The sequence below is a fragment of the Harpia harpyja genome, chromosome 6 (assembly GCF_026419915.1).
Source record: "Harpia harpyja isolate bHarHar1 chromosome 6, bHarHar1 primary haplotype, whole genome shotgun sequence".
Lineage (NCBI taxonomy): Eukaryota > Metazoa > Chordata > Aves > Accipitriformes > Accipitridae > Harpia > Harpia harpyja.
Genome location: NC_068945.1, coordinates 53,415,149 through 53,442,979, shown reverse-complemented (window position 1 = coordinate 53,442,979; position 27,831 = coordinate 53,415,149). Strand labels below are relative to the sequence as shown.

The 27,831-nt window shown below is 42.1% G+C and overlaps 1 protein-coding gene across 5 annotated transcripts in view; it reads left to right on the top strand.

Annotated features, from left to right (window-relative positions):
* Positions 1-27,831, top strand: part of GRAMD4 (GRAM domain containing 4) — an 85,944-nt gene that overhangs the window by 3,284 nt on the left and 54,829 nt on the right. Inside the window, exon 1 of one of the 5 annotated variants that reach the window (XM_052789905.1) lies at positions 24,969-25,049. The exons of the other annotated variants lie outside the window; for them this stretch is intronic. The gene's annotated coding sequence lies outside the window, so the exon portion shown is untranslated. Of the gene's footprint in view, positions 1-24,968; positions 25,050-27,831 lie in introns of those variants that run through there. 5 annotated transcript variants of the gene reach the window in all.

The following is a 27,831-nucleotide window of genomic DNA, read 5'->3' as shown; positions in this document are numbered from 1 at the left end:
AGGCTTAGCAGTGGTATTCTCTAACTTTGAAGTCCCCAAAGTCCTGGCTGTTCCCAAAGTACTCCAGTATTATGTGCAGAAAAATCTGCTGTCCCAAATTGGAGGTTCTGTTGTCCAAACCTGACTGTGTCAGGCCCAAATAAAGTACACAATTTTCTAGCTTTATCCTGTAACACTGTTTCTTTTTGTTTCCTACATAGATTTTTCTCAGCTAAGTAATATCTGTATGGCAGCGTCCATGCTAGGAGGAGAGATGACTTCCTCTAATGTGTTATTTTTATGACACAGAGTTTGATAGAGAGAAAGCTTTTGACGGTAAGTGCTTAATCAGGGTCTTCCAAAAGAAATTCTCTTTCTGCCCACTGCCCTGGCCTTGCACGGTGGTAGGTTAATCCATGAAATAATCTGTACACAGAAGTACAGCTGTCAAACGTTGCTTTTGTGTCATAATGTTGGGTGCTTCCAGGATTTATGTGTTTTGATCTTTCAAGTTTCTGAACAAATGCAAGTTTTCTCTTTTCATCTTGTGGTCATTGTCATTGATATGGGGGACACAAACACACACAAAACAAAGTTAGGCCTTTTCCTAGGGGATCAGAATTTATTAAAACAGTTATAGTTTAGTGGTGAACTCACCTTAAAATTTAATGAGTTAGTGCTGCTTTTTGTTATGACATAAGAAAATGAAGTAAGGAGTCTTTGAAGCTACTTCAGACTTCATAAATATTAACAGGCTCTGCAGTCTTCACAGAAAGGAAGTTCTGGATGTTTTTTCTTCACCTTAGTAGTACAGTTTCTTTTGCACAGTAAATCTTCTTGCCTTGACTAAACTGAAAGAGCACTTATCGGATGCAAACCAAAAATACTGTATTTGTGGTTAGGAGCGCTCTTGCTGGTTTTCCCCTCCTCTCTTTAACACCCAATCCTTTCTCCTGGTGCATGCTCTGGTAGCAGTAAATTTAATTCCATGACATACAAGACCAGGTCTTCAGAGGTGCTTAAATAATTGAAGATGCAGTTTTTTGCTTCTGAGAATAGTGGAAGGTAAAGATTCCCAATGTGTTCAGTTGTGTTTGAAAAATCCTTTCTATTTGCATCTTGGGTCACCATATGTGTTTAATACATGTCTGTGTTAGTGAGGAAAGAAAAACACTGGCTGTATTTTCTAAACATGCCTTGAGAATACTTTAAATTGTCTCTTTTAGTTTAAAAGCTATGTCTGCATCGTAATGGAAACTGAAACTCTGTTTAGTTGCAGCTTCTTACAAATTCTGAGTTAATGAAGCAGGTTCTCTATGATGGTCTGTGAAGAACACATCCCCTGTTCTAGATACACATGTTGACAGGAACACATCAAACATACTGTAAAACTTGTTCTAGGTGTGTCATCAGTGACTGAAGAGAACTAGTCCTTTTATTTCACAGAATCACAGGCTGGTTGAGGTTGGAAGGGACCTCTAGAGGTCATCTGGTCCAACTCCCCCTGCTCAAGCAAGGCCATCTAGAGCCGGGTTGCCCAGGACCATGGCCAGATGGCTTTTGAATATCTCCAAGGATGGAGACTCCACAACCTCCCTGGGCAACCTGTGCTCAGTCACCCCCACAGTGAAAAAGTGTTTCCTGATGTTCAGAGGGAATGTCCCGTGTTTCAGTTTGTACCCGTTGCCTCTGGTCCTGTCTCTGAGCACCACTGAGAAGAGCCTGGCTCTGTCCTCTCTGCACCCTCCCTTCAGGTGTTTATATACATTGATGAGATCCCCCTGAGCCTTCTCTTCTCCAGGCTGAACAGTCCCAGCTCTCTCAGCCTTTCCTCACAGGAGAGATGCTCCAGTCCCTTCGTGGCCCTTCGCTGGAGTCTCTCCGGTATTTCCGTGTCTCTTTTGTACTGGGGAGCCCAGAACTGGACCCAGCACTCCAGCTGTGGCCTCACATTTCCCAGTATTCTGTAAAAATAAGAAACTTTTAAAGTAAATTTTGAGCGTGTCTTTTTTAGGATGGAGGTCCGAGGGATCTCTTTTGTGCTGTAAGTCATCGATGCAGCTTCTCTGAATATTTTGCTCTTCCACAGCAGCTGATGTTCCTTGTTAAAAAACCCCAAACGCTTCAGCATTTTCCTAATCCCAGCAATGCAGGCTTTGACGAGTCTTTTGACCTGTGATTAAGGGATTTATGACTAGGTTTGCTGGCTACACATGCCTAATAAGTGTAATCATTAGACGCTGAGTCACACGGGTACGTGTGTTTCTTGGGGTGTGTTCATACGGACTGCTGTCTGAAACAGAGCTCATTTCAGTTTTGAGTGAATGCTTGCTTATGTTTGTGAGGGCACATCCTTGCTGTGGGCTGGTTTGGTTCTCCAGCAGCCATCCCAAGCGGCGTTGTACTCTGTCAGGGCTGACCTGCCTGCTCCGTGGGCACTTTCTACATTACTGCGTTTCCCTTGTGACATGCCTGAAGGTGACCATCTGTCTTATAAACTAAACCAAGTGAAGTTTGGATGCTTCCTTATTCTGCCACACCTGTTTTGTACGCTTATATGGGTAACTCTGTAGTCGATGTTAAATATAGAATTTGTAAACAAGGTTTTTATTTTTAGGTCAACGCTTCGGGTGCAGAATAAAACTGTTAGTGTAATGTTGGTAACACTGCTCATGGACAGGAGGGGGACAGGAGAACAAGAAAAAGGCATAAAGCACAAAATACCAATTTAACCTTGGGATTCTCGTCAAACTCCACGGGAGGGGATGCTCATTTCTTGCCATTGAGTGTCCCCTCCTGTATATCTAGGTGTGTGTAGTTGGTTAGGAAGTTTTTTTAAGGTTTTTAAACAATATGCAAAATTATGTGGAAAAAGCAGTTAGCAGTTGCTTGCCTGCTCTACGTCCAAATACAATGGTTAATAGACGCATTTTAAAATTTCCATAGTACTCCCCTGAAAGTAACTGCACAACATGAGAGGTCTATACTTATCTTAATTAAAGAGAATAAAGCCATGCACTCCATGCTGGCCTGATGTATGCAATTAGTGACTGAGCGCAATTAGTTTCCAACTGCTAAAACTGTCTTACCAGAACTCTCGATAGGACCGTCAGCAGTCTGTATTAGTATCTGGCATTACTGATGCTTGGCATTTTTTACCATGTTGTAAAAGCCACTTGTTCCTTCAATATTCATTTCAGGTATCAGGTTACATATATACAGAACACTTCAAATTCACTGGTTTGGAAACCAACCAATTCTCAGAGACTGAAAATTAGTACCAGGTTTTTCAATGAAGGGTACACAAGCATCTTTAGATGCTCAAAGCAGGGTTTATTTCATAACCTGAAGTTTATTGTTAGCTTAATTTTTGAAAAGTGGCTTCTTCAAGTTAGAAATGTGTATGCAAAAGAGAACTTCTTGAAAGAGTTTTAGCTCTAGAGCTACCTTCAGAAAAAAGTCCTCCAGCCTCTCACTGCGGATTTTACTACCTGAGGCTCCATGTTCCTTCTACATTCAGGAAATGATTTGCCTTTTTTTCTTCCCCTCTCTCTGGATCTCATCTCTGCATTCCCAGGTGTGCACAGTAACTGCATTTTAAAAAAACTTGCTGCACTTTTCAAGGTTAACAGCATGTTGTAATTCCTGGGGAACTGCAGCAGGGCTACAGCAAGGCGTGTGGATTTATAACAGTCAGCAGTTTCAAGCAGAGTCACAGCCATAGGGATGGGGGAATGTGAAGCCTCTAGAGAAAGATCTCTTAAAACATGGTTTGAAGGACATGTGTAGTCCATGATGCTGCGTTATGAGCCTGACGAGGATATCTTTTTTTTTCCGTCTAGCTTTTGGTAGAGCCATGTGATATCTGTAGCTGTACAGCTTCAGGGTCCCTCCCAGTTATGTTAGGACTGATGTGGGTGTCTGAACCCTGTAATTTACTGTAATTTACTCCAGATCTGAGTCCAGGGAGCTATATAGTTGTGTGCTTTGGGCACAAGCTGCTTCCCCAGACACTCCTGAAGTAGTGGGACCATGACCAGTAGTAGGTTTTGGACCACTATTGGTAGTAGGTTTTGTTCCAGGGACAACATGCTGCCAGAAACTGGGTGAGTTAATGCTTTCTGGGTTGGCTGGAGAGAGTGGCACGCCTAATTTGAGCCTTAGAGATCTGAGCAGCAGAGAAGGGACCAGTCTGAAAATATTCATAACCCCATTCTGGGAGCGAAGGGAACAGTAGCCTGGGCTCTGAGCATTTTGTAAAATGCACAACTATTGCAACAAGATACCACGTTGCAACAGGAAAAAAATAGCATGTTCAGCACCCAAAGATGAAATGCTGTGTATGTTCGGTGTGATGTTCCTTGCACTTACATGGCCCTTGATGAACATGACTTTGGCTACCTGATTCAAAATCAAGCTGCAAGATGATCTGTAGTCTGGGATCCTACCTCTGAACTCACTTTTGGGTTTGGGGCTTTCTTCATATTTCCTCTTGCTCACCTTTTCCCTTGTGAGACAGGGAGTGATGCTGAGGGAGTTGCCTGCGTGTACCATCCTTGAAGATCCCGGCTGCTTCCTCTTGCTGTGTGTAGCCGAGAGGTTCAATTTCCAGTGGCTGCTATCCTGTTTGTGTGGAGTAAAGGTAGCTGTGAAGTGTGGGACCTGAGAGCAACAAAACATCCAAAGCATCCTTTTGTGACTAGTATTAGGGTGACTTTGGACTGTGATCATCAGATAATAGTAAAAACCAGCTCTGTAGACTACTAAGTCTTGCATCAGCTTGCAAGGATCACGTCATCGGAAGGAGTGGGAATAAGCAGAGTCTGTATAACTATGTTCTTTATGTAGTCTGACTTTTCAAAGCATTAAACCACTTCTAGGCATTATTCCAGTTTGATTAACTTTATAATTCTTTGCACTTCTGCAGTGCTCTTATCCAAGATCTTTGTGCTCCTCTTAAAGGCTAATCTACAAAGCAACCCAAAAGATACCGCCAAGTGTCTGAGATCACCTTTTGTACGAAAATGTAGTGCGCCTTGGTTTTGTGTAAAACCCTGCATCGTCTCAGCAGCTCTGTGGGATTGCCTGGGATCGTGCAATGAGGAATGTCCTCAACAAGCCATGGACCGTCTGGCTGGACACACTGATCCTTTAAGAGAACTGCCAGCTGCTACAGGGTGCTCTGCTCCGAAGATTTTCTTCAGGTGTAAGAGCTTCCTGGCAACTTGCAGTAATTAAAACTAACATCAAGAGTTTGCAAAACACTGCAGAAATGAGGACTGTGGTCTCCTCCAGATTATCTGGAGCTAGTCCTGTTTTCAGAGAAACGATCTGAATATAAACCTTTTGATGCTTATAAAAGGGTCTGGGCCTATTTTGAAGGATTTTGCCTCCCCTCTCCAGCAGAGTTGCTTATGGGACTGCTGAATGTTTGCACATTCAACAGCTCTTATTATTACTTTCAGTTATGGGAATAACCAGCCAAAGTGGGATAGTTCTGACTTCCCCAGAAAACTGTATTAGGAAACATTTTTACAGCAAGTACACTTTTTCTAAAGCTACTTCTGTTTATTTCCTGTTTCTTCCAGTAGCAACCTTTCCCCAGTTTGAGGGCTCTGCCAACAATGATTTCCTCTAATGCTGGTTCACTTATCCCTCTACAACACCACATTGAAAACAAGTGAGGCACAAATACCATTTCTTGGAATATTTTACAGGAGGAATGTGGAGCTCACTTTGCTTAGCAGTTTGAATTTGCCTGGTGAAGCTTTCTGGCCCTTGGTAGTCCTCTGTTAAAGCAGAGCAGGGACAGCATATGCTTTTTGAATAAGAAACAATGACTGGCATTTTCAGTCCGGTTTTCCTGGTGGAACGCAAGCCTGGCCGTATGCAGTGTCCGCTTTGGATTTCACTTCGATGTGTACAACTATCCTGGTTGGAGACCATGAGATCTGTTCAAAACTCATTTTCTGTTTTGTTGTTAATACTTTGAAATTGCATAAGTATTTTTTTCTTTAGAGATAAGCTTTAAGTATTAAGCTGTTGTCTGTGACTCATTAGTCTACTGTTAGTGACAATTTATTGTCTTTGTTAAATCATGGAAAGTCTTTCCATGCAGTTTGTATTCCTTATTGTGTGAAGTGAACTACATCTGTTTATTTTACCCTGAAGGTGGCTTTCTTCTCAGTTGGCTAAAAGTTCATCATAATATTTGAGAGCTAATATGAAAGTACGGCAGACCTCACTCATTGCACAGAAAATTTCATGTGCATATTTAACTGTAGAACAATTGTGTTAGGTGAGTTTTGGAAACACTACATGGGCTGACACAAAAAAGAGTGCCCGTTTGCTTTAAAGGTGGTGATTTGCTTTTTTACTTTCTCCTCCTTTTCAAAAGCTCCAGCTGAACCAGGTGTTGTTAGTTACATAGACTGGTGTTTTCTAGAGGTTTTTTTAATTCAGTAATTTAATTGCTATGGAGTTAATACTGCATTCTTGTAAAAGAAGAAAAGTAGGTAAAGACAGATATACTTACTGGAAACGCTAAGAAGGGGTTGCACCTTGAAGATGACTGTTTGACCACAGATTGCTTGTTATCTGAAACGGGAGATGAGAAACTGTGTTTATGACTGTTTGACCACAGATTGCTTGTTATCTGAAACGGGAGATGAGAAACTGTGTTTAGGAGGCAGATGCATTGCTGATGTTTCCGAACTGTGGAGGAAACGCCAGACGCCAACTGTTGAAGTAGATTAGCTGCAAACATGCAGATTTTCTTTCTTACAAGTTGATAATCATTTGAAATAACTTCTTTTTATTTTTAAATAAAGATTAACCAGTAGATTCCACTCTTAAAGTATGAGCTTTTTGCAAAATGCAGTCATAACTAGTGATGTGAATATTGTCACTGGGGCATTGGGGAGAGCCAAGTGGCAAGGTGGAAAGGAAAGCTCGCCTCCTAGCCAGTCTGATAAAGAAAACCCCTTTATTTAAAGGTATTCAACTGAGTGAGGTTTAGTAGTCCTGTCGTTCCTGAAGGGAGACAGCTTCTTCCATCTCCTATGTGCTCTTGTATGCACCTCTGTGTAGGAACACCAGTATGAAGTGGTCTGACCTCTTCTGTAGCCTTGTTAACTTATATACCAAATCCAAAGACTTTTTTCCTTACATGTGTGAGCTCTTAGTCAAAGGTCTTAGGGCTGGTTATATACAAATAGGACCCAGCTTTCCAATCTTACTGTTGTCATGATTCCTGGACACCTAGAAACATTTCCACTTACTGGAAAACAGTCGTCTAGTTCAGCAAAACTTGCTTTCATGTCTTCTGGGTTGTGTGGCTGCCTCTTCTGAAGGAGAGGTTGTAGCAGGGCGTGCAGCTTAGTCTGCTTGCTGCAATACAGCTCTTGGAGGCCTGATGCCTCTGGTACGCTGTGGGGCATCAAAGTTGAGTGCAGCAATAAAAACTCAGAACGATCCTTGATTAAAACTGCTGTTTAGTTTCTGAAGATTTTATACTATCCAATAAATAGAAGGGTTTGGCAGGAGTATCGGTAGGATATGAACTATCCCTTCATTGTGTATTTACAGCTTTTCTTTTCACCCTAAAGACAGCCTGTCCTGTTTCTTGACATCTCATCTTCCATGACTTAGGTCTTGCTTAGAGCAGACTCCCATTTACAGCCATCCAAAGTCCCTGCTCAAGTTTAGTCAGCCTGTCTAGCTCCTGCAGCTGGATAAAGGCCCCAGATGCCTACAACAAAGAAATCCAAAGATGTCATCTTTATATCCCCCCCCACCCCTTCAGCAAATTTGATGCTCTGTAGTTTGCTTTTGGGCACAGATGGGAGCCTCTTGGAATCCCTCAAATATTCAAGAATAATCTGTTATAATGTTTTTTTAATTTTTTTTTTTTAAACATTGATGGCAATTATATAAGCAAATCGGAGGTTAATGGGAGTTCAGTGCTAGCTGGTGGTTCAATCGTGTCCTGCAGTCTTCAGCATGCTTCTGTCATTAATGCAAAAAGCCTCGGAATTCCAAGTTTCCGTGACTTTGAGAGACTATCTGTTAAAACATTTGTGTAGTGTAAACAAAAGGCTTGATATCCCCAAGCCAGAATTTAAGCCTGATTGGTAGTTAAACTTTTAGGATCCTTCTTGAAAAGTGAAATCCATAGTTTAGTTTTTGAAATCCCAAGATTTAAATATGTGAATATTAGTGAAGTAATTGGGAATAAGTTAGAGCTGGAAGAAGTGCTGGTTAAGAGACTGACAGAAGTGTCAAAAATGTTGCGCTCTATCTTCATTTTTACTGTTTCCCCCACATTTTTTTAGGGAGTTTTCGGGAGGTCTTTTGGAGGTCTGTGGGTGGTCTCTGGGCTTCAACTGGTGATGTGGCCTCTCTGTTTTGCCATGAGGCACCACTGGCTTCGATTTGGAAAACCAAACCATTTCTTAGGAGTGGTTGGACGAAGAAAGGTGGTATCTCTACAGAAATCTCCTTTGTGAACTTAGGAAGCTTTGAAATGGGCACAGCTGAATTGGTTTTATGGTGGCTTGTGGGGCAGGTGGGTGCATGCAAGGAATAATGCTCACTGTCCCTTCCTTCCCCACCCCAGCTATAACTGCTCAGAAAGATATACTGTGTGTATATGGCTCTTTTTCTTAAAGTACTTTGACCTTTGGACCTTTATCATTGCTAACCGAAGTATCATCATGGCATAAATAAAGCTGTCAGCTCAAGTAGTGTATTTCTGGCCCTCATCCCAGTCTTGGAGGCAGACGTAAATGCCATCCTGTAGCTGGCTTTTTTAAGTTGCTTGGTCTGATTGAAATGATGACTGAAATAATCTTATTTCTTCTCCCTTGGTTCCTTCACTTCGTTACTAAATTCTCTGTCCTGCTATCTTTGTGTTAATTTAAATCTATTTCAAGTCTGAAGGCTCAGTGATGTGCCAGGTTGCTATTTACTGTCATTGGGTTTGTATCATCTTAGCAGCCTGACAGGCTTCATGGTGTATTTGTGACATTTTGTGACGAGAAAATACTGTTTTGAAATAGAGCATGCAAAAAGAATGGTAGATCAGAGTGTTTGTACAAGCTTGATTAATAAACCGAAGAGCTGATCCATTAAGTGCAAACACCACTGGAGTCATAGGTTACCCAATGTTTGGGATCAAAAAACCAAACTGGCAGAGATTTTTTTTTATGCCTCTTCCTTGTGTCCAGTACATCCTGTGTTGAAACATGGTGGAAACCTTACTAATATGGCTCTATCAAGAGAGGAGCTGGCTTCTCTTGGGAGAAATGCCACTTAGCATGTAACTGTACTTCGGTGATGCTGCTGACAGCAGGCTCCCCCTTGGTAGTGGAGGGGAGGGGAGCTGGGTTTGTCGATGTGCCCTGGTTTATTTGAAGACTTGGTCTAAGATATCTTGTTCCAGTTGTTTCAAGCAGCTTTAAAAATGTAGTTGTTAACTCCTGTGGATAATTTTTTTTTTTTTGTCATCTGCAGTTATGAGGCAATAGGATATAATGAGTACCATTAAAATGTTAATTTCCTGCAATTATGGCCAAATTAGTAAGAACTGGGCTAGTTTATGGTAATAGCCTCAGCTGGCTGGTTTACTTGTTAGGAAGAGGCTTTGTACCTTCCTTACAGACTATGTAATGCATCATTTCTGTGTTTTCTTGAAAGTATGGAATTTTTTGTTTAGTTTTCCTCAACTCTACGCATGCTTTAAGGAAGCCTCAAAATTGCTCATAGACTATGGCTGTGTATCTCCATTTTTCATCCCCCTTCCTCCATCAGTCATGCTTGCAGCCGTATATGCCAAGCTGCTGAAGGTGGGGAGCCGAACCGCTCTGTGTGTGTCTGGAGATGAGTCGGTTACAATTGCTGGCCGGAGTTCATGCATGGCGTTGTTGAGTGTCTTGAGTGATGAGTTATTTTGGTTTTGTCTGGACAATGAAATTGGTTTCACGAACTAATAAAGTTTGGGAGAAAAGACAAGAATGCATGGGAAATGTAACTGGAGTCATGTGGGTTGGTGGTTGTGGTTCCCCCCCCCCCTTTTCTTTCCCTCCTGTGTATTTCCCTACAAGTGTCTGACTCACAGGCTCTGTCATTGTTTCTGAGGTTATTCCACTTCCCGGCATAGACCCACACTGTCGTCCCCCCTCTGTAACTGCTGGCGGGGTGAGGGGACACCCTCTGCTCGGCCTCACCTTCGCCCTTCTCCACCAGTTGCCTCTTTAACTGTCAGACTGCTAAGCAGGTATGGCAGCCTTTTCCTGGGCTGGACTGGTGTCTGTCTTCCATCCTCTACTTAGAGCCCTTAGCAGTTATCACCAAAATTGGCTTTTTTAACAGCAGTTGATACAATGTACAGGGGTTATTGGGAAAGAGTGTGGAGGAGATGCCCAGGCTACATGCGCTGCTTGGAAGAATCAGGTTTAATAGCAAAGATTTCCACTTATTTTTGCTGTCCAAAGCATGTTAAAATCACCATGTGAAATGAAAGATCTGCAGTTATGGCAGAATAGCCAGCAGTTTTCTAAACAAAAGTGTTAACTTGGAGGATTGTGATTATATTCCTTATGGCCCGTCTAGTTTCTTACAGGGTTGGACACTCTGCTGCCTGGTGTGGCTATACCACCTTGGTCGGTTGTTTTTTTGTTGTTGTTGTTGTCTTTTTTTTTTTAAATTCAGGATTACTATTGTAAGCATGGAGTCAAAGAGCAGATATTCTGCCTACTGAGGGAATGCTGCAGTTTGAAATGTGAGAGAGTAGAGGTTTGCTCCTGTAAGGGAGATTACCTTGAACGGCAGGGCCTTTCAACCTTAAGCCTACCATTTCACTATGTTAAGAGAAGTCAGTTAAATAGCCAAATTATTTAAACAAGTAATTGCAGTTCAGAAATCAAAACTGTCTTTCGGGTACAGTGATTCAGTTCTGTTTATAGCAAATGTGCCAGCAGTACAGACGGAACTTATGTAAAGGGTTGCACTCTGAAGAAATGGAGGAGGGGTCCGTGATACCTAGAGGACAAGTTTGGTGCTTTCCTGTGTAACGCAACTTCCTCTGCTATTTCCAAACTCTGCTACGTAGAGAAAAAAATCCCTCTCATCTTTTGACAAGCTGTGTGGGTGGGATGAAGGAGGCTGTTTTCCAGAGTGCTGCTTTCCAGCGGAGCTGCTGTTCACATTTCTGTCAGTCTGGTGGGAGCTTGACCTTGAGTTTTTTATTCTGTGATAAGATTTCAAGGAATAGTTTACATGGCTTTTACAAGCAGCTGTGTAGTACAGACAGTGCCAGAAATGAAGCTGATGCCTGAAGCCAGACTTACTGTATGAAACTTGCTGTTTCCCTGTCACTCCTTCCTTTAACTAGCTTGGATAAATCCCTCCTTCATGTGTCGTGCAGCATAGCAGTCTTTCACACAGTGTCCTTTTACGTATTATTTACTCAAGTTTTTTACACAATACTTCATGCCCCTACATTTAGAAGTTGACATGATGAGGAATTACAACACTACAAATTTGCATAATCCACATAGTGGGTTTTGTTTTGTTTTGTTTTTTTTCCCCTGCCCTATCTCTTCTGTGCCTGCAGCACCAACTTCAGGAGCGTTTTCAGGTTTTGTTGGGAGGAAGTGAGAAGAGACAGAATGAACAGCAGCACTGCTTCTCACATGGAAATGTGTGGGATTTGGGGATTATACACATTCTTTGTAAGCTCAAGGCCAGTATATAGGAAGCATATTAAAGGTTCTTAATTATAGTGGTGGTTGTAATTGGCATATGCTAGCTGTATCTTTGTAGTTCTTCACATACCAGCAATGTTGAACTTATTTACCCATGAGGGGAAAAGTTAAAAGACTTTAACTCATCAAAATTATTTTTATGACTAATGGTGGTTGGAGAGCAACTGGTGTTTGGTAAAATACTCGATTCCTTCCCTCGGTTGTTTCCGTCATTGATTTCTGTAGTCAGCACATCTGAAACTCTTGGGTTTTATTGTGTTTTATTTTTGCAACATAGATATTTCAAAGGCTTAATGAATTCTCAGATCAGCAGTAGAATAGTTAAAGCTCGCAGAAGCAAGTTGCAAAGTGTTGTACACATAATCACTGCATCCTGGGAATCTTCTGCTGAAAACTTGCATCTAGATGGTTCCATGATAACTTGTAACTCACTTGCAAAGATGATTATGTTGGCTTCTGCTGAATTGTCTCCCTAAATTGAGGGAAGCCCCTCAAAATAGACCATCATGCTGTACTCTGGCCCCTAGCCTTGTTCTCAGTGAGGTGCCCCGATAGCCGAGTGATTTGGGGAGTATGAACATGGCCCTGTGGTTGCTTTGTGAGCAAAAGGGTAGGGGAGTTCATTTTATCATTGCATATGTAACACAGGTCTGTGGTCTTTTGCCTGACAGTTTTAGTAATTCCTTCTGTATAGTCTTGCCGTAAGTGAAACCATAAGGCATAGGTAGCTTGGCACTGTGGCACATTTGAAGTGTTGCTCAAATGTGTAAGTTGCCTACGCATGGTGCTGCAGGTGTTCGTTGGTAAGGGCTGGGGCAGGTTTCTCTTTAGCAATGGGCTGCATGCTCTCAGCTGTGCTCAGTGGAGGTACATGCACTGCATAGAGGTCAGCAGAGATTAGTTGGGCTACAGTCGTTAGCTGTGAGCTGTGTCCCCCTTCGAATGTGTACCTCTTAGTTCTCTTTTTTTTAAAGTGAATAGCAAGGTAAAATCTTTATCAAAAAAAAAGGAATACATAGTCATTCTTCAAAACTAGACCATGTTATATACCTTCGTTCTGTTTCTGAAAGTTGCTGGGTGAGCTACGAGCAGTCACCCTGAGCAGATGAAGTACTTGCCTGCTGCTGAGAGTCCTCTCAAAGAAATACCTTCTAGGTCCAAGCCATTCTGCATAGACCTTGGAAGGCTGTTCTCAAAATGTCTTTCTCTAAGCCTGGATTATGGTTCATTTCCACAGTGTCTTTTTTTTTTTTTAGCAGTACCCCCATTCTCTTATTTATCGGTATTTATCATCCAAAGATGATGAACATGCAGCTGAGATTATGAAAAACACAGTCAGCATCAAAAAGGTATAACTGCACTGGTCTCAATAACTTGCACTTTTATTACTTGAAGGGATAGAATTAAAATTCTTCTTCAGGGCTGGTAGGGCTCACAGTTTCTAAACAGTTAGTGATCACTTTCCGTAATAAATTTATTAGTCTGATCAAGATGTTCCATGCTAGTACGTGTACTTCTGACTTCAAATGTTTATTTTAAAGCAGATTGTAAGAGGCCAACTTTATTCTGTGTGCTGTGTCAAGCTAGGCTTCTTACACTTCCAGCTGAACGGTGGAAGAGAAGATATATGCAGTGATAGCCTTATCTTACCCTGTTTTAGTGGTGTCCTGTCCTTCCCCCCCATCCGTCACCCCCATGTCTCTCTGTTTTTATAGGCAGAAGTTGTGTGCTTGCTTATGGCAGTGATGTGGAGACTCAAGAGACTGTTATAAACAATTATATTAATTGTTAATAATTGAGGCCTGTATGTGTAATCTACTGACTGTGGTGGTGTCCTTTCATCCTGTTTTTGTGTTTTGTATCTTTGTATCCCTCGATTTATGTTCGCCTAGGCAAGTTTAAACCCTTTGGTATGTAAGAAAACCTTGAGCTTTGTTAACAGTAGGCACAAAGAGATGAGAAACCTTGAGTTCTGCTGAGCTTCGTGATTAAAACTGGCCAGGGTCAGCTAACTGGGAGGAAAGAGATAAACCACCTGGGATGACCCACACTGCGCATGCCTTAAGAGAAAGGTCAAATAGCGGACACCGTGAGGAAGACTAGCGAAGACCACCAGAGGACGTCCGAAAGACCACCAGAGGCCTTAACACGCATGCGTAACGAACATTATAATATGTTAATGACTTCTCGGAAAAAGGATGAATATGTAACGTGTTTCTCGGAAATCTAATGCATATACATGAATGCTCTGTATTTAGTCTGTACACTAAAGCCTAACGGTGTGCACGATAGGTGGAGCGATCCCCCGTGCAACCAGCGCTGCTAATAAAGAATACCTACTTAATAGTTAAAATTAACTATTGAGTCAATGTCCTTTGAATCAATCTGGCGACCCAGGTGGGACTTTCTCTGCTCGGCTGCAGGACCCGCTGAGAACAGGACTCCCTAGGGTACCCCCGGGATTTTCCCGGAGGGGCTCCTCGCCTCACTCGGATCACTGCGGGAGCAGACAAGAACACCATCGGAAAGAATAAAAGGTATTCTTTAAATTATTAGTTGGGGACCGGTCATTTGGGCTGTCCATAAGTCATAAGATTTACTTATGCAGGATGGCGTATGCCAGGTAGTTGATGCTCTTGGTATACCTTTGGTTTTGGTTTAATACGTGTCTGGACATTTTTGTTGCAGTATACTCTGTATGCTGTTGTGCACTTTGCGTGCTTTTGGTTTAGTGCCCATACATGTATTTTGGTTTCTGGTTTAGCTTTGTTTCAGACCTTTTGGCTAACTGAATGTGGTAAACGACTATTGGATTGGAAACGGATTACGGAGATCATCGTGAGTTTTGAGTCAAAATTGTGATAAAATCGAGTAAAAAAAAAAAAAAAAAAAAAAAAAACAAAAAAAAAACGGTGAATTGAATGCTTGGGTGAGTGAGAGGCAGCTGCAAAGTGTGTGTGAAATTCCGATCCGCAGACTCGTATCTCCGTAGGAGGTACGACCGGAGGTGAATGAAGTGTGATTGATTTACTGATGATTTGGGACGTGAACTTATACATTACTATTATAGTTATAACTTTGAGCTTGGTTATCTTATTAACCTTGTGTTGTTGTTGTTGGAAGAAGTTCCCTGTCTGGTGTATTCTATAAATGTGGGTATTTGAATGGTGTCTTCTGCATCCAGGAAATGAGTGTAAACCCGTATATATCCTAGAGTGTATGTGGTGTAAACAAAAGCTACAAATAGATTGTGGAAAGGATATTGAATGCCCTAAGTGTCGGGTCTGGGCTTCCTGGGACAAAAGAGAGAGAGTCACGTATATAGCAGGAATAATTTGTGGTTGGGAAGGTAAAAATCAGAGCAAGTAATATGGGAGGTAGACAGAGCGGTGGAATACTGAAAAAGAGCCCCTTAGGTTGTATCCTAGCACATTGGAAGGAAATTGGGGGACCCCCAGGTGGGAATGTGGATAGAAAAACTCTGATAAAATATTGTAATCAATGGTGGCCCTTATATAAATTAGATGATGATGAAAAATGGCCCTTGAATGGGACACTAAACTACAATACTCTGTTGCAATTGATGCTATTTTTGAGACGAGAGGGAAAATGGGATGAAGTAATGTATGCAGATATGTTTTTCACTTTAAGAAATCATTCAGACTGGCAGAAGAAATGTGGCATTAATTTGGCCCCACAAGACCCTCTCGTGCTAGCGATAGAAAAAGAGCAAAGAAAGAGTACGGGAAAAATGAAAAGATGTTGCTCAGCATGTAGTATAGGACAAAGGTGTATAAAATTAAAGAAAAATGAAGAAAGGATGGAAGAGGACCTCGATCTCTCTCTTTCTGTATTACCTCCACCATCCTCAGAGGGAAATTCCATTGAGGATGCGGGTGCGGAGGAACCTGAGGAAAATACAAAAACAAAAGATTTAGGTTTCACACCTATAACGGCCCGTACTCGAAGTAAGATGGGCCCTATTATTCAGGCTCCTCTGAGACAAGCGGTGGGGGTTACTGGCCCCACTAGAATTAAGATACCATTTACAATGAATGATTTGGATTCATGGAGAGAAGTAGTAAAGGAATACCGAGACGACCCCGAAGGAGTTGCCAAAAGATTCGAGCTGATTGTTAAAAATCAAGACCCAGATTGGAAGGACATCGATTTAATGCTGGATGCCTTAACTGAGACTGAAAAACAATTAATAATAAAGAATGCACGAACTCAAGTGCAAATTCAAATAACTGCTGGGGTTTTACCCGGTGTGGTAGATAACCACATACCGAGAACCGACCCCAATTGGGACCCTAATGATAACCATGATTACCGATTATTGAAAAAATATCAAGAATGGATAAAAATTGGTATTGAGAATGCAGTACCGAAAGCAGTTAACTGGTCAAGCCTGTACGCAGTAAAACAAGGTCAGACTGAAACTCCCACAGAGTTTCTTGACCGGTTAAGAGCAGCAATGCGGAAATATACTACATTAGACCCTGTTTCTGAGGTAGGGAAACAGCAGCTAGTCTCTTTGTTCTTGGGACAATCCTCAGAGGATATAAGAAGGAAACTTCAGAAATTAAAAGGGACAGAGATAAGGGATTTAGAAAAGTTGATAGAAGAGGCCTGGAGAACGTATCGGAATAGAGAAGGGGAGGAGAGACGAAAAATGGGAACAGCTATTGCCGCAGCTACAGTAGCCGCGCTGGGAAGACAGGATAACTCCCTTCGTGGGAGGGGTCGGGGAACTGGAAGGAGGGGAGGCTCGCGCCAGCCCCTAAGGTCAGATCAATGTGCTTATTGTAAAGAAATAGGTCACTGGAAAGGACAATGTCCCAAGCTGAGTGGAGCACAGGCTGTTGTAGCCAATATCACCTCTGGTCAATGAGGGGGACCGGGGGAATCCACCCTAGCGGATCCACTGGTTAAAATTAAGCTAGGGAAAATAGAACAAGAGGTGGATTTTCTTGTAGATACGGGGGCGTCCTATTCAGTGTTAAATCAAAAGCTGATACCGGAGGATGAAGAGTTTGTGACTGTAATGGGAGCTACTGGCCAGCAGAAAAAGGCTTATTTTCTAAAACCGCTTAAATATAAATTAGGTAAACAAATGGGAATACATAAATTTCTGTATTTGCCCGGATCTCCGAAATCCTTGTTGGGCCGCGATTTGCTAGAACAATTGGAAGCAGAAATTGTTTTTGAAGAAGGAAAAATGAAATTGAAAATCAAGGAGGACCAGCTAATTAACATTCTAAGTTTAGCATTAATACAAACTAAACCAAAATTTGAAGTGCCTCCAGAAATCGTTGATCAGGTATATCCTGGAGTCTGGGCCTCCGAGGTTCCGGGAAAGGCTAAAAATGCAGCCCCCATAGTAATTAAACTAAAACCAGGAGCAGAGCCAGTAAAAATTAAACAATACCCCCTGAAATTGGATGACAGAAAAGGAATAAAGGAAATAATCGATAGGTTCCTACAGTATAAAATATTAATTGAATGTGAATCAGAATACAATACCCCCATACTGCCAGTTAAAAAGGCAGATGGAAAAAGTTATAGGTTAGTCCAAGATCTGAGAGCTGTAAATAAGATTACTGAAGATATACATCCAGTAGTTGCAAACCCATACACTTTGTTAACAAAACTAAAAGATAACCAAGTTTGGTTTACCGTACTGGATTTGAAGGATGCCTTTTTTTGCCTGACCCTAGCCACAGAAAGCCAGAATTTGTTTGCTTTTGAATGGGAAAATCCTGAAACTGGAAGAAGAACTCAGTTAACATGGACAGTATTACCACAGGGGTTTAAAAATAGCCCCACTATTTTTGGAAATCAACTGGCAAAAGAACTTGAAACTTGGGTACCTCCGGATAATGAAGGGGTTTTGTTACAGTATGTAGATGATCTCTTAATAGCTACTGAAACCAGAGAAAGTTGTATTCAATGGACTGTGAATCTTCTTAATTTTTTGGGTTTGAGTGGATATCGAGTCTCTCAACAGAAAGCTCAATTAGTCCAGCAACACGTGACCTACTTGGGACTCGTAATCTCGGGAGGACAACGGGAACTTGGGACTGAACGAAAAGAAGCCATTTGCCAAACTCCGGAACCCCAGACGGTGAAAGAGCTGCGGACCTTCTTAGGGATGACAGGTTGGTGTCGCCTTTGGATACATAATTATGGATTATTGGTGAAGCCATTATATGAGCTGATAAAGAAAAACCAGTCAAAATTAATTTGGACTGGAGAAACACGAAATGCATTTAAACAGCTCAAACGAGAGTTAATGAGAGCTCCTGCTCTTGGACTGCCGGATGTTTCAAAACCATTTTGGCTGTTTTCTCATGAAAGACAAGGAATAGCCTTGGGAGTACTAGCACAAAGACTTGGTCCCTATAAACGGGCAGTAGCTTATTTCTCCAAACAACTGGACGAGGTGAGCAGAGGATGGCCTGGTTGCCTTCGAGCTGTCGCAGCAGTTGTTATCAATATTCAAGAAGCCCGAAAGTTTACCATGGGACAGAAAATAACAGTGCTGGTCTCTCATACAGTTTCAACGGTCTTGGAACAAAAAGGAAGCCATTGGCTCTCGCCCCAGAGATTCTTAAAGTACCAAGCAGTGTTGATAGAACAAGATGATGTAGAAATTGTGGTTACTAACATTGTCAATCCAGCCTCTTTTCTTAGTAGGACTCTGAATGAACCAGTGACACATGATTGCATAGAAACAGTAGAAACTATATATTCCAGTCGACCAGACCTCAAAGAAGAACCTCTGGAGGATGCTGAAAACTCCTGGTATACCGACGGGAGTAGTTTTATAAAGCAGGGACAACGTAAAGCAGGATACGCAATCACAACCACCCAACAGGTAATTGAATCTAAGTCTTTACCTCCTGGGACTTCAGCCCAGAAGGCGGAGATAATTGCCCTCACCCGAGCATTGGAATTGGCAAAAGGTAAAAAGATTAACATTTGGACAGATTCTAAATATGCATTTGGAGTAGTTCATGCTCACGGTGCAATTTGGAAAGAACGAGGATTGCTAACTGCTCAAGGAAAACAAATAAAACATGCAGAAGAAATCCTAAAGCTATTAGAGGCTGTAAAGCAACCAGAAAAGGTAGCGATCATGCATTGTCGAGGACATCAGAAAGGAAACACAGATCCAGAAATTGGAAATCGACTGGCAGATTATGAGGCTAGGCGGGTGGCAGAAGAAGCGAAAGCAGAAACATTATCCTTAATACCAGACGGTAAAATCCAAACTGTAAGTACAAATCAAAAACCAAATTATTCAAAAGAAGATCTAAAATTAATTGAAGATCTGGAAGGTAAACTAGAGTCAGATGGATGGGTTCGTTTAGCGGATAATCGTATAGTAATACCATCCAATTTAATATGGACAACAGTTTTAACTGAACACAATAAGACGCATTGGGGAGCAGATACTTTGTACAAGAGCTTAAATCAGAAATTAATAGGACGCAATCTGTATACAATGGTGAAACAAATATCTCAACAGTGTGAAATTTGTTTACGTAATGACCCTAATGTGGCGAATAAAGTAAAGTTAGGAATAATTGGTAAAGGGAATTATCCAGGACAACAGTGGCAAATTGATTTTTCGGAACTCCCAAGAAAAGGGGGGTACCGATACTTGTTAGTCATGGCTGACACATTTTCAGGCTGGCCAGAGGCCTTCCCCTGCCGAACAAACAAAGCAAGGGAAGTAACTAAGATATTGTTGAATGAAATCATTCCTCGTTTTGGAATTCCAGCAACAATATCTTCCGATCGAGGCCCTCATTTTTGTGCCAAAGTAGTACAGCAGGTGAGCAAAACTTTGAAGATAGATTGGCAACTACATACCCCATATAGGCCTCAAGCAAGCGGACAGGTTGAAAAAATGAATCATTTAATTAAACAACAAATAGCGAAAATTGGTCAGGAGGCCAATCTAACCTGACCCCAATCTCTCCCCCTGGCGTTACTTAGAATAAGAGTAAAACCAAAAACCAAGGAAAACCTAAGTCCCTTTGAAATATTGTATGGAAGACCATATCAGTCCCAATTTACAGGGGAGGATTTAACCCAACTAGGTACAGGACATTTGTATGACTACATGATATCCCTCCAAAAACAATTAGAAAATATAAATAAACAAATTTTGGGAACCAGGGCTAGAGGATTAGATCAACCAATTCATCCCATTAAACCAGGTGACTATGTATATGTAAAGATCTTTTCAGGACAACCCCTGGAGGAGAAATGGGATGGCCCCTATCAAGTGTTACTGACGACCTTCACTGCCATTAAGATCAAGGAACAGCCGGCTTGGATTCACTATTCGAGAGTGAAGAAAACACCTGAGAGGCCATGGACGGTCACCTCTACAGGACCCACAGGTCTGCGATTTTCCAGATCATGATAATAACTGAGTTATTACTTGGTCCAAATGAAGCTCGGTGGAACTCGAACTCACATTTCTCCTTGACACAAAACGTTTCCCAAATTCTGAACAGAACTGGTTGTTGGATATGTACTCACATGCCAGAATATGGTGGAAAAGGGATCTCGCTGATTGGCATCCCGATACCAAGTAACCACTCCTGGGCCACTCTTTGGGAAAGTACCACATGGTATACTGGCAATGACGAAGTTCAGAAATTAGAAATAACTAGTCCTAAGGCCCAGGAGCCTTATTGCACGTGTGTACAGAGGTGTAATCCACCTAAAGGACTCGGAAAACTTGACTGCGTTAATGGGACGTATGTAGGGAATCACACAGTTTGTAATAAAACTATAGATATTGGAACTTCAACTTCCGTTAATACTACAGCATGGCCAGTGCCAGAGGGAAAAGGATGGTACTGGCTATGCAATGACACTGCCCGGAAAGTTTTACCAAAGAATTGGATGGGAACATGTACTCTGGGAGCTGTAGTACCGAATATGACTATACACAGTTCTCCACCAAAAGGATGGGTGCGAACACACTTTCACAGGTTTAGACGAGAAGTTGAAAATCCTTTAGTAAGGAGACCTACTGCCTTTCACAGCTTTGTCCGATGGTTCCTTCCATGGTTGGGAGTAAGTGAGCTAGAAAAAGCCATAGTTAATATTTCAGCAGTAATAGAGAATCTTGAAAATAAAACAATTGATGTAATAAAAGCCCAACAATTGGAGATATCCAGTTTATCTCAAATTGTACAACAAAATAGAATGGCATTAGATCTATTATTGGCCTCGCAGGGTGGAGTATGTACAGTTATAAACACGAGTTGTTGCATGTATGTGGATCAAAGTGGAAGGATATCCACTGACTTAGAAGAAATTTGGAAACAGACCAAAATACTACATGAAATAGCAAAGGATGACACTTCATGGGGATTTCAGGAATTATGGGATAAATTAACCTCATGGCTACCGAACTTTAAATGGTTAAAGCAAATATTCATAACATTTATAATTCTCATAGCCTTAGGGATAATAGTATGCGTAATGCTTAAGTGTTTCATGTGGTGTAGCCAGAACACCACCGAGAGCTATGAGAATTGGAAGCGGAATAAAATTAAACATCAAGTAGAAACTGGGAAATATTTCGCTCGGTCTCTTGAAAATAACGGAATTATATGATTGCAAAAGAATTTGCAAAGGTATAAAGAAAAGGGGGGAATGATGTGGAGACTCAAGAGACTGTTATAAACAATTATATTAATTGTTAATAATTGAGGCCTGTATGTGTAATCTACTGACTGTGGTGGTGTCCTTTCATCCTGTTTTTGTGTTTTGTATCTTTGTATCCCTCGATTTATGTTCGCCTAGGCAAGTTTAAACCCTTTGGTATGTAAGAAAACCTTGAGCTTTGTTAACAGTAGGCACAAAGAGATGAGAAACCTTGAGTTCTGCTGAGCTTCGTGATTAAAACTGGCCAGGGTCAGCTAACTGGGAGGAAAGAGATAAACCACCTGGGATGACCCACACTGCGCATGCCTTAAGAGAAAGGTCAAATAGCGGACACCGTGAGGAAGACTAGCGAAGACCACCAGAGGACGTCCGAAAGACCACCAGAGGCCTTAACACGCATGCGTAACGAACATTATAATATGTTAATGACTTCTCGGAAAAAGGATGAATATGTAACGTGTTTCTCGGAAATCTAATGCATATACATGAATGCTCTGTATTTAGTCTGTACACTAAAGCCTAACGGTGTGCACGATAGGTGGAGCGATCCCCCGTGCAACCAGCGCTGCTAATAAAGAATACCTACTTAATAGTTAAAATTAACTATTGAGTCAATGTCCTTTGAATCAGCAGTGCTTCCCCTGTGCTCAGGCTTCTTACTTGATTGAAGCCCAGCCAGACCTGAGCTGCCTGAGCCTTCTTGTATGCGGAGGTTCTTCCTGAGCTGGTGATGTTCATCATCTTCCCGTCTTCTCCGTTGGCTCCCCTGACTAGTAGACAAAATTCAGAGTGAGGAAGCAGCAAAAAGCCTTTTGTCAATGCTGAGCTGTGACACGCTCTTCCACCATCCTTCAGAGGAGGGACTGAAGCTCTGGTGTGGGACTGATTTCTGAGATGTGCCTCATGGCAGCTTTATAAACACGGTCTTTAGGGTAAGGCTTTGCAGTCGTTTAACCTGATTTAAGTGCAGGTGGCTGCTGTAAAAGGATGCTTTCTCCCTCTGCCCACAACCAGAAACATTTTCTGTGCGGGAGGCATGACAGCTCTAATAGCTTGTGCAACCACGAGTGAGGCTGCATAGCTGTCTGCTCTGATTAGACTGACCTTGCCAGAAAACAAACACAAAAATTAGTTGCATCAGCAATGAGCTGATAAACTGCATGAGTGGTTAAGTGACATAAAGGCCATGGCAGAAATGAACGGGGTTGCTCCCTTTGGTGTCAGCCTGTGACCAAGTGGGTTTCAGGCTTGCCTGTGCTGGTCTGGGTTTGGGATGGGTACGCAGCAGGGGGGACAGGGTGGTGAGGGGGGACCCAGTGGGTGACCGGGAAGGGCGGGGGGTTCACCTGGAGGGTGATCGGCTTTTATTACTATCACGACATGCTACCCCTTTCACAGGATGTCTGCCAGGCAGAGTAGCTGGCAAACACCAGTGCTGAGCAACTGCTTGCTGCCCCATGGCTTGAACCGGTGGCTCCTCCAGTCTGCGTGTGCTGCTTGAGCTCCTCTCTGCAGGAAAGGTCATTTTTGTGCAGGGTTTTTGGTGCTGGCTTTCCGATGGCATAGTAGATGTTTCACTTTTTTCCCCACACAGGTGTCTTGAGGAAAAAATGAACTTTATCTTCTTCCTTTTTTGGGAGCTAAAATTCCCATTTTAGCAGTTTACAGAGGAATTAAACAATGCTTGCTAATTTTAGGTTTCATGATGAAAGAGAGACACAGGTGTGTAGGGTGTCAACATGTTTGCGAAAGGGGTGTGTTTTTGGATGTGTGATGTTTCCAGCGTGCTGTTAAGTGAGGGATTAAGTACAAAATACAAATCCCACAGCTACTCAGCTGAAATAGTCGTTGCCCTCGGTTTCTTTCTTGACACGCTGGTGTGTGGTTTGGGTTTTTTTTTTGTGAGCCCCTCCACCCACAGTTTTCCAGTGATGATCAAGCCAAGGCCCCCCAGTTTCAGGTGCCTTGGGCGCCGTCCCTAGCAGTGGGAGCAGCAGCTCCCCCTTCTCCATCTTTCCTTGGAGGGTCGCTGGAGGTGCCGCCGCCTCTGGCTTGCTGAAGGGCCTGTCCCCAGGTGGTTGAGGGGTTCAGGGGGATGCCTTGCACAGGTCTGAAACTTTGCAGGGACCGAGCAGCTCCTTTTGGGAACCTCCTGCCTTAAAATGTTTGCCAAATATGTGTGAAGTACCCTCTGGCTGAGGCAGGTACAGAAGAGAGTCCTGCAGCCCCATGCTGCCATGTTCTGTGTCTCCCCTCTTCCCTCAACCCCTCCTGGCTGCAGCAGCCGAGCTGAAGGTTTTGAAGACAAGTCACTTTTATTGTACAACCCCGTTTCGTCTCCCAGGCAGCTTCATGTTGTGAGCTGAATGACACGTTAGTCTCTTTTGGGGAAAAAAATAGATTTTAGTGTAATGCATATTCATGAAGCTGCATTATGGTTGCTGTGACAACCTCACCACTGGCAGTCAAGATCGGTGTGTTGAACTTTTGTCTCCACTCCTTGTGTTGTACTCTAGCGCATGTTACGCAGCTTTCCACTTTTTTTTCCTCCCCTCCTCCCCCCAGTCAGTGGACAATTTAAATTGTTTCAGAGTTGATGCTTAATTAATAGCAGCATCTAATTAAGCCTGCAACACTGAAGCACAACTTCCAGCTCATTTTCGACCTGTGTTAATCGAGTGTTGCTTCTGCCAGCAGTCCGTAACGCAGAGGAGATGATTCTGGTGGGTTTTATTTTTGTTCATCTCCCTTTAAACTCAAGGGAAAAATAAACCTGAATTACTAAGCATAATATTTCTCCACACCATAGGTAGCCTAACTGATAACTTCATCTCTGATGTAAAAAAAACCTAACAAAGTCTATCCCACTAGTCTATCCCTGTCTAGTCTAGTCTATACCTAGAGTTTTAAGGACTCCTGACTCTGAAAGGGTTGGAAGCTTTTAGTAGGTGTTACTCAAAACCAGAAAGCAGTTTGTTCTGTATATGCATTACATCATATTATGACCCTGGGGCCAAGGGTGACGTAACTGGAGGATGACTTTATGAGACTGTGATGCTAAGGCGGTGACTAATTTCAGGATGAACCTGTGACGTGTTGAGCGTGGGGAGAGCTCAGCTCTGAAGGTCAAGCCTTGTGTGTTTGTTGATGCTGGAAATTGAGGGCACTTGTGCAACGCTTGCAACTTTTGGAGAGTGTTTATAAGCTGCTCTTGGCTAGTCCAGCTGGATGTTTGGCCCAAAGTATTGCTGTTTCTTGGTTTCCAATGAGAAATGGTGACATCATTCTCTACAGAGAGCTTAACATACTGCGTAGTCCTGGATGATACAAATCTCACGTGGGCGCTGTTCACGAAAGGGCTGCGTTGAGTGAGGTTTGTGTCCCTTCTGCGTGCTTAAGCGTCTTGTTGAGTTGAGCTTTGTGTAAAGTTTTCTTGAAAGGTGCCAACTTCATCCATACAAAACCACTCCCTGTTGCTCAAGAAGAGATGCTGTTGGTGAGGTTTGGCTTTCTTCACAGATGTGAGCCTTCCGGAGAGCAAGCAGTTTGGGAGAAGTGTGTGCAGAGGTGAAGAAAAGCTGAGCAGACAAGGAGCTCTCAAGTGCAGTCAGTTGATCTTTCTCTGGTTAGTTTCTTAAATATTAATAAGTACAAAATGTTCAGACAGTGACTTGAGATGAGATTCTGTCCATTAAAATGAAAAATTGGGGGGAAAAAAATCATGTAGCAAGAGGAACTTTTTGCACAGAGCAGTATATAGAGCTGGACTGTGAATCTGTTGTAGGCTTAGATGTACTCACTGAGGTTTCCAGTTTTAATTAGACACGTCCAGAAAAGACTGCTGCTTTTTTTTTTTTTTTTTTTTAATGCAGAGTACTGCCCTTCCCTGAGTTCCCTCCTCCCTTCTGCATCCCAACCTCTTCCACGTTTGTGCAAGAGCAGAGCATGGGGGGAGCAGTGGCACGAAGGGGTGGGGGCGATGTCCGTTGGAGCAAGCCCTGTACCGGAGTCCCTTCAGACTGCACCAGGCAGGCTGGCTTTTGTCCTTCCCCAGCAGCTGGCTGTCTCCTTGCTGAAGCCTCTCTGCAAACGTGGCAGAAAAAGCTGTGCTAGATCTCCTTATGATTTTTATGTGAAAGTTTGGGAAAACTTGATTTTTCTCTACTTAGCATAAGTTTGGAATGTGTGCTTATGTTGGTTTGGGGTTTTGGGTCTTGATACGTTCATTTAAACTGAATGTCTGACTGTTATTTGGGGGTTAATTGAGGGTTTTCATATTAGGTCCAAATAAAGGAATCTCTTTTCTGGCCCTCTGTAAAAGGAATAAAACCTCAGCCTTGAAGGATTTGCTTTAGCAACTAGACATTAATGGTAATTAAAAAAAACACCTTTAAAGATTATTTTAGTTTGGGGTTTGTTTTAAGTGTGGAAAATATAGACCTTTTTCACTAATCAAACCCTGTACACAAAAACTGTTGCCTAGTTTTTTAATAGATGGTTTGGGACTTCACGATAACTTTGCAGGCTGCTGTATAATTCTGCCAGTTTGACCTCTGCTACTGCAGCATGAGAAATAAAAGCCACCTTCTCAAAAACCTGGGTGCCTGAATAGCCTTGTTTGTAAGCATGTTAATATAAGATATCCTTACTATGTTACAACAGAGGACCTGCTAGTATTATTAGATCTGGCTGAGGTGCAACGAAGTTGGACCTAAATCAGTCTTGCAGAGTCAGCGTCTGCCTTACTGTGCTGTGCAGCCCTTTCTGTTGTAACATTGAATGTGGGAAAGATCTCCTGTTGCTTACATTAATGGTAGGGTGTTTGTATGCAGAAATAAACTTGATTGGGGAGGACAGATTTGATTTTATGTTGCTGAAGTTAGTAATTTGCAAGCATGATACCAGTCTTGATTCTTATTTATAGCTTGTTTGTTGTATGGTAGTGAGAACAATTATTGTCACGTGTATGACAGTGTTGGGAAATGAGAGTGTTTACAATGCACAGAGTTAAAATATTTGTATTTTTATTATAATTTCATAATATTTCTTTATGGTTAGTTTGAAAGCAGAGGGAGATGCGGGTCTGCATTTGCACTTTGAGCTGTGTGTGTGCAAAACTGCGTGTTGGTTTTGATGTTGCTGGTATGGGGAGTTACTAGAACAGCCTGAAACTTAGAGCTGAACCAGCTGAGTCCAGGATGTGGATGGGTAGTCGGGAGAGGGTAAGGGGATGAATAGCTATGGTGGTGAAGCAAATGTTTTGATATTTAGTTCCTATATTTTACAATAAATCCAATTCTAGATCAGATTCTGGTCTCATGTTTTACAAATGCTTCCTCAAGCTTATCTAAATTTGACCCAGGTCACTTGGAATACAAAATTTGTGAGAAGCTTTTTTCCTAGTGAGCCTGAAAGTGCCGAAATGTTGCCATATTTATTGATCTTTATCTAAAAAAAAAAAGTTGCTAGTGGCAAGAACAGCTGCTGACATAAAAAGCCTGTCTTAGATCGTGTGTTTGGCTGGAGGCCAGATAATGAGTTTCTATAGGAGTTTGTTGGCAAGCTTAGGTTTTTGCTTAGGTTAGTGTAATGTAACTGTAAGTAATCTGGGAGCCTGGTACACTCAAAACAATTTTTAGACAAAATGATCTTATTATTTTTAAATTATAACTGAGCAGATATTTTTATATAACAGCTTCTTGTACTTAAAGCACTTAAAAATGCCTAGAAACATGATTCTTTACTGTTTCATCTTTTAATGGTCAACCTACTGATTAGTACTTTAAAAATACTGACACTGATGATATCTCTTTTTGCTAGCCTGTGTGTTACAGAATTTAAGCTGACTCTGTTCCGTGGAGTGATCTATTAGGACTTTAAAGAAAGGTTTGCATTTTTAAAAGACTGGGTGGTAACACACTTAAGGATAGGTACATCAGTTTTACTAGTAACAAAATACTGTAAATGTGTTCATGGGTACATCTGTTGGCCAGGTTATTCTGTGACCAAGGGCTGAAATGCATGAACCATCCTAGGAGGAGGCTGGAGTTTAGGATTTTGTGTTCCCATATGGGGTCCAACCCAGGCAGTTACACTGCTGGGCCTTTTCACTGGCCCTGTGGGTCTTTCATTTGTCATTGCCTGAAGGCAAAGCTTGAAGAGAAGGGTTGGAGATTGCTCTGTCTCAAGATGGTTTTGTTGCCTCCCACTTTTGTGTGGTAGGTGAATGTGAATCCACTCTAAGGGGAAAACTGAATTCAGATCTTGAAACGTCCACTGAAGTGCTGTATATGCCAGGCTATAAAAAGAGGTCCAGATCCAGCCCTGCTCTTTGGGGAGCAGTGGATAAATGTGGCTTTAACAGGAGAACGCTAGGGACTCCCGATTC